We start from the raw sequence: 7,638 nt of genomic DNA on the forward strand, positions 1-7,638 counted from the left end.
ATTGAAGAGCCCTGGTCCCCTCCTCTTCCTCCTTCCCTTCCACTTGTGGTCAATATAGAAGTAATGTTTCCTTATCAAAAATTGGTCAGACAGGCTGTGCTTAATGGAGAGTCCTTTGGGACACTTGGATTTCCAATTACTGTTGGTCCCAACCATAACAATCTACAACAGAATATTCATGACCATCATCCTTTGGAGTATAAATTGTTTAAAGAATTAAAAACCAGTGTCATAAACAATGGGGTTGAAGGACCTTCAGGTTGGGCTTGTTAAAATCTGGCCTAGGAGCTTTATGCTTGGCTCCTTTAGATATAAAGCATTTGGCTAGATCTTGCCTTTCTGCAGGACAATATTCAAATTCCCATGCTAATTTTCAAGAATTAGCAGCTAAGAAAGTGTGAATAGAATCCAGCTGCCTGCAGGACATTCTGAGATTACTGATGATACGTTGTTAGGAACAAGATCATATTTAGATATAATCCAACAGTTAACCCCTCAGGATCAGGCTTATCAGCAAATGACTCTCATAATGAAATGAGCATGGGCAACTATTTCTGAAGAAAACATTTCAACTCAGTCCTTTTTACACATTCTTCAGGGCTCATTCTTCATAAGTCTTCAGGGAGCCTTATGCCCAATTCTTAGCCAGGTTGCAAGAGGCTATCTGGTGACAGATGATACATGCCCAAGCAGCAGAGATTGCTATGTTGCAGCTGTTTTTTGAGAATACTAATAAGGACTGCAAGCAAGCATTAGGGGTTGTCTGAGTGACTAAAAATCTGGGAAACTGAAGTTATGCCAGGATGTGGGTACTGAAGGTTATAAGTATTCTATGTTTGCTCAAGCTATGTTTAGTATATTGGTCAAAAGAACAAGAACTTGGTAAAAAGGAGAAAGCACAAGTATTATGACAGTCCCTAGAGACTTGGAAATGGGAGAGACTTGTTAAGCTGTTGGCATGGGGGCAGGGGGTTGCTTGCGTTGCTGCAGGAAATGGCCCTCTAGGAATGTACAACCATAGAGGAGTCCCCTCCCATGACATGTCCATGGTGGAGCTTGACTCTGCTTTCCTCACTGGTGAGAGCTTTCTCCCAGATGACATTAGATGACAATAAGACAGTCTCTATGATCCACATGAGCTTCAGATCCCATAACATGGGGACAACTGAAGAAAACCACCCAGGAGGCAGAAAAACTTGTCCATCTCTAAGGCTTGCCTAGCATGCCTAATAGTCTCTTCATTTCTATGATTGATATCATAGCATGTACTGTACGTATAGCTGTAGTACAAAGTGAATCTTACTGGGCATGTATTAAAAAACTTAGGATTTTGATAAATACAAGAATAAGTTTAATTTGCACAGGCATCAGATCAGCTTGGTACTTGGAGTTATATGATGATTCATTTTAACATCTATGAGAGGCTGATGGGATTCTTAATTATTTTGTATTATTGTTTTGTTCATAATCTGCCCTCTCCAGAGAGGAACCCAGCAACATATGAAACAGACGCAAGCATACTTTACTTTGCTTCAAACACTGCTGTTATAAAAACAAAAAGGGAAGATGTAGGAATCCAAATAATGAGAACTGTGCCCTAATTGACTTTCTCTGTGAGCACCAAAGAGAAAACCAGCAACCTGTGCCTCCTTTGGCAATGTGCAGGCATGCTAGCACATTGCAAATTCTGGAGAAGAGTCAATACAGTTGAGATCTGGAAGTTTACCAGGGTGCATGCTATAGATAACAAGAGACAGATTAATCTTCTATTAATCTAACTGTATATTACTGTGTCTAAGTGAATAAAAGTGAGGTGAGCCAAATGCTCAGGGCTCTTTGTCCACCAGCGGCACAGAGTCCCTAACCCCCTAGTTCCAAATTATCTTTGTGTCTTTTTGTCCTCATCTTTGTTTGCCCATAGTTGGGGATAAACTCATAGGCTGGTTCCTACACTATAGAACATGTTATGTGTACCCCACAGGTTCATTTTTAGGCTTTATGTGTCACACAATTTCATCCTGGACATGAAGTAAATTGTTCATGAAATTCAAACTTATTACTCCTTATATTTCTGGTTATTGTTTGAATTTACCATTTTGTACAGAAAGAATAAAATTATGCAGACTTAATTTATTCTTCACAAAGCCTGGATGTTTATTATTTTAGTGATTTCTATTTTCTTTAGGCAACATCAAGTTGATTATTTGAATGGGTCTTTTAAAGAATGAAAATTAAACTGTACATGACAATCACACAATCTTCTTATTTGTTACTTATTAAAGAGAAATCCTCCATATAATACTTTTGTAGTTCTCATGCATTCTGCCATGTGATCTCAATGTTGTAGTGAACTTTAATCCTACCTCTAGAAATCTTAACTTACTACTATTTTTCCTTGCCTATACTTCTATTTTACCAATTCCTAATCCTACCAAATTGTATTTTGAAATTAACCCCCAAAACTTTTACTCAAAGTCCTTCATTTTTGATAGCAACTTTTGTTTTCTAATTCTCATTTTAGATGGGGGGAGAGTTTTCTGGGGTTTTTTTTCTTTTCTTTTTTTTCTTACGGAATGCTTCATGAATTTGTTTCTCATCCTTGCACAGGGGCCAGGCTAATCATCTCTGTATCCTTCCAATTTTAGTATATGTGCTGCCGAAGCAAGCACCCAAGTTTTCTTATTCCTGTTGCTGTTTTCTTTTCTACCATTATTTGGACATTCACACTCACTACACTTATTCTATCCTCTATCAAATTTCCCCTCAAGATGAATTGCTGGCCCTCCTAGCAGATGGGCAGCTCAAGGGACATTACACAATTAGCTTAAGTTAACTAACATGGAAAGCTTTGCCAAATATGACTGAGAGTATGAAAATGTGGCTCTTTCATGCTTTGATAACTGAAATGTAGGCAAACTATTTCTATGAAATTTATTTTTAAAAATCAGATGAAAGAGCATGATAAATTTTGACTCAAAATTAATTTATTCAAAGAGTTAAACAATTTAAATCAAGGGTTTAAAGAACAGATGTCTCTTGAGTATCTGAGGTATCATTGTATAAAAATAAATTGCTAAGGAATAGGAGAAAATAAATAAAATATCTATTTAAACATATTTCTTTTCAGAGACAAGGTGCAAATAGAAAAGTAAATTTTCATTGTTTCCTTGTACCTTGTTTAGTTACTTTTTTCATTGCTGAGACAAAAGTGACAAGCAAGTGACAAGCAATCACACTAGCCTTCATTCTATCCCTTATATTTTATCCAGGCTACCCCCTTAGGACAGGTAGGATTCACACCCAAGGTGGATCACCCTTAATCCTACCCAGAACTATGCCAAACCAATGAGTGGACTAATTTAGTAACCACACATTCTTCATCTCTGACTGCGTGAGTCTTTGGGAGGACATCTAGACACAAGCCATAACATACCTGCATCAGAGTTTTACTCCTCCAAAGCAATATTTTGAAACTTGTCAACTGTATAATTTACATTATCTTCTTGGTATAATTTTCCAAGTTAACCTATTACATGCCATGAATGAAAACATTTTAAGTTCCTGTGGTGAGTTTTTAGAAATGCAGTGTTGTATTTTCTTGTTTTGATCTATTATGAAGAAGTATTTATTGCCTCTGTAGACATTTCACTCAAGGCTACCACACAGGAAGAAATGAGGGTTTTTGGTTGTATCAATAATTCAGAATTTCAAGAGATTCCATAATCAGTATAAATTCACAGAGAAATCTTACATCATTACTGGAAACTCTACACATCCATGGAAGTAATTATATTTTCTTTCATTGTGGAAAATATTTTCTGTTTTGCAACTTACAGAACTAAATGAATAATAAAATACTCATTTTAATAATGAAAATAGGTGCCTAGTAAATGATTCTTGCTAAAGATATAAGTGATTTACAATGTCAGATCCTGAGATTAGAAACTTATATGTGACAGCAGTGCCTTGGGAAAAATTGAACAGTTATGATAACTTAATAGTTGTAGTTCTCTTCAACTCTTAGTTGATTCTTATAAAAAATTATAATTGATAGCACAAACATATATTTTGAAATTCTAAAACTCAGGAAGCTTTCTCATGGTACAACAAACAGTTTCCTTGTGGGTTCCACCATGTGGGAAGAAGGAGGGGAAGTGCATGGCCTCTGTGTTTTTCCCAGCTGGTTCTTCACCAAGGATCCATTTGTACTTACTGCAACTGGAAATTAAACTCTTCCTCTACTACAATATCTGTGATACTGGTCATGCAGAACACGCTGAATCAGCCCGCAGACCGGCAACAATCCACTGGATCCCCACCCCCTGCTACTCTGTACAGCCACCTGGTTCCACACTACAAAGATGCAGAGGACACAGAAACACCAGACCACAGTCTTGAGTCCCGCTGCTCCCAGCCAAGAGGTAGGGGCTTCTGAGCCACCATTCCACTGCTCCTGGTTCAGAGGAAGGGGCTTCCCGGCCACCATCCCTCGAATGCTCCCAGCCCACAGGAAAGGGTTTTTGAGTCACCATCCCTACCGCTGCTCCTGGCCCCTGTACCACCTCTCCCAGCTCAGAGGAGGTAATCCGTGCAAGTGCCAACAGCACCCCCCACCCCAGAGTTGAAATGAGAAAACACATACATAAGTCTCAAAACCAGACTTCCAGATCACCTACAGCAACCCCAAAGGGAAATGAGAGGGAACACTCTGATACTCAACCACCTGGACCCACTGAACTGGCAACAAAAGAGGATCTGGAAAAAATGAAATCAGAAATAATTTCTCAGATAACAGGAGAAATTCTGCCCCAAGTGCAAGAAATGATTAATGAATCTAGACAGGAGCTCAGGAACATGATGGAATCCCAACATAGGAAACAAATGGAATCCATAAAACAGATGCAAATAGATTTCCAGGACATGAAAAACTCCATTGAAAGTCTACACAGCAGAATGAGCCAATGTGAGGACAGAATTTCAAATATAGAAGATAAGATGGCAATTAGTGACCAGGAAAAGAAAAATTGATTCAAAATTATAAGGGAACATGAGAAATCAATCCAGCCGCTGCTAGATGATGCAAAGAATAACATAAGACTGATTGGGCTCAATGAAGAAACAAGAGAGAGTGCAGATGACATAAAAAATCTCTTCACAGAAATAATGGCAGAAAACTTCCCAAGCAGGGGAAAAGAGCTTGACATACAGATAAGTGAGGCATATAGGACTCCAAATAGCCTTGATCAAAACAAAATCTATACATAGGCGTATAATTGTTAAGATTCCAGAAACACAACAGAAGAACAAAGTTCTCCAAGCAGTCAGAGAAAAGAAACAAATCCCATACAAAGGAAAGCTCATCAGAATCACAGCAGACTTCTCAACACAAACCATCAAGGCAAGAAGAGCTTGGAGTGACATATTCCAAGCCCTAAAAGAAAACAGCCTGTAACCCAGATTGATGTACCCTGAAAAACTATCTTTCAAAATCGATGGAGAAATAAGATACTTTCATGACAAAGAGCACCTTAGGAACTTCGTGAATACCAAACCAGCACTCCAAAGAATTTTACACATTATCCTAGGAACAGCCATTGAGGATCACAACCCCAGGAAGCAAAGCAGAATGAATCCATCTAGCATGGCAAGAAATTAACAGTAAAGAGGGAGAACCCAACAAAAAGAAAAAGTCATGGCAATGACAAGTCAATAAGTTTCAGTGATAACCATCAATGTTAATGGTCTCAATTCACCAATCAAAAGAAATAGACTGGCAGAATGGGTTAAGAAGCAAAATCCAACAATATACTGCATACAAGAAACACATTTAATTCAAAAGGAAACTCATAGCCTGAAAGTTAAAGGGTGGAAAACAATACTCCATGCGACAGGAACCTGAAAAAAAGCAGGAGTAGCTATCCTCTTTACAGATCAAGTGGATTTCAAACCAACACTGATTAAGAGAGATGAAGAAGTACACTACATCCTTGTAAAGGGAAGAATCCAAGAGGAAGAGATGACAATCATAAATAACTATGAACCAAACACTAATGCACCCAACTATATAAAACAAATACTAATGGACATGAATAGTCATATATGCACTAATACAATTGTACTGGGGGACCTCAACAACCCACTGTCACAAATAGATAGATCAACTAGACTAAAAATAAGGAATTAAATACTAGAACTCAATCGAACTCTTGATCAAATGAACTTAACAGATATTAACAGAGTCTTCCACCCCACAAAATCAGAATACACATTCTTCTCAGCTGCACATGAGTCATTCTCAAAAATAAACCACATATTCACACATAGAACATGTTTAAGTGAGTGCAAAGGAATTGAAGTTATCACCTGTATATTGTTAGACCACAGTGTGATGAAATTGGAGATCCATAGCAAAGGAAACTCAAAAAATTTCATAAACACATGGAAATTGAACAACACACTTTTGAATAACCAATGAGTCACAGAGGAAATTAAAGAAGAAATCAGACAGTTCCTTCAATTAAATGACAATGACAATACAACATATCGGAATCTATGGGACACAATGAAAGCAGTCTTATGAGGGAAATTCATAGCACTGAATACGCATATTAGGAAAACAGAACAAGCCCAATTAAACAACCTGATGCTGAACCTCAAGCTGCTAGAAAAAGAAGAACAGGACAACCTCAGAGCTCATACAAGGGAGGAAATTATAAAGATCAGAGGAGAAATCAATGCAATGGAGACTAAGAGAATGATACAAAAAAATCAATGAAGCCAAGAGTTGGTTCTTCAAAAGAATCAAAAAAATTGACAAACCCTTAGACAACCTTGTCAGAAAAAGGAAAGAAAAGGCCCAAATCCATGCAATTAGGAATGAAAAGGGTGAAGCTACAACAGACCCAGCAGAAATCTGGAGGATCATCAATACCTACTTCCAGAACCTATATACCAATGAGATGGAAAACACAGAACAAATGGTCAGATTCCTAGATACATATGAATTACCAAAGTTGAATGAAGAAGACCTAAATATTCTGAACAACCCAATATCAACCAATGAAATTGAAAATATAAGTAAAAACGTATCAACTAAAAAGCCCAGGCCCTGATGGCTTCACTGCTGAATTCTACAAGACATTTAGAGAGGAACTGCTGCCACTACTGTTGAAACTCTTCAATGAAATTGAAAAGGAAGCAGTACTCCCAAATTCATTCCTGGAAGCAAGCATCACCTTGATCCCCAAAGCAGAGAAAGACCCAACTGAAAAGGAGAACTATAGGCCAATCTCACTAATGAACATAGATACAAAAATCCTTAATAAGATAATGGCAAACAGAATGCAGAAGATCATCAAGAAGATCATATACCCTGATCAAGTGGGATTCATCCCAGGGATACAGGGATCTTTCAATATTCACAAATCAATCAATGTAATACACTAAATCAATAGAACCAAGGACAAAAACCATATGATTATCTCCATACATGCAGAAAAAGCATTTGACAAAATCCAACATGCATTTATGATAAAAACCCTACACAAAATTGGAATAGATGGTCTCTACCTCAAACTGATAGAAGCCATCTATGAAAAACCAACGGCCAATATCATACTAAATGGTCAAAAACTGAAA

At 37.6% G+C, this 7,638-nt stretch overlaps 1 non-coding gene across 1 annotated transcript; it reads right to left on the minus strand.

Moving 5' to 3' along the window:
* Window positions 1–2,562: 2,562 nt before the first annotated feature.
* On the minus strand, window positions 2,563–2,669 carry LOC147830403 (U6 spliceosomal RNA). The gene has a single exon (XR_015439430.1). It is a non-coding gene; the product is annotated as a U6 spliceosomal RNA (small nuclear RNA).
* Between the last annotated feature and the right edge of the window lie 4,969 nt (window positions 2,670–7,638).

The sequence above is a fragment of the Heterocephalus glaber genome, unplaced genomic scaffold (genome assembly GCF_053883595.1).
Source record: "Heterocephalus glaber isolate CG9 unplaced genomic scaffold, H.glaber_assembly_v1.0 deba00000122, whole genome shotgun sequence".
In the NCBI taxonomy this organism is placed as follows: domain Eukaryota; kingdom Metazoa; phylum Chordata; class Mammalia; order Rodentia; family Bathyergidae; genus Heterocephalus; species Heterocephalus glaber.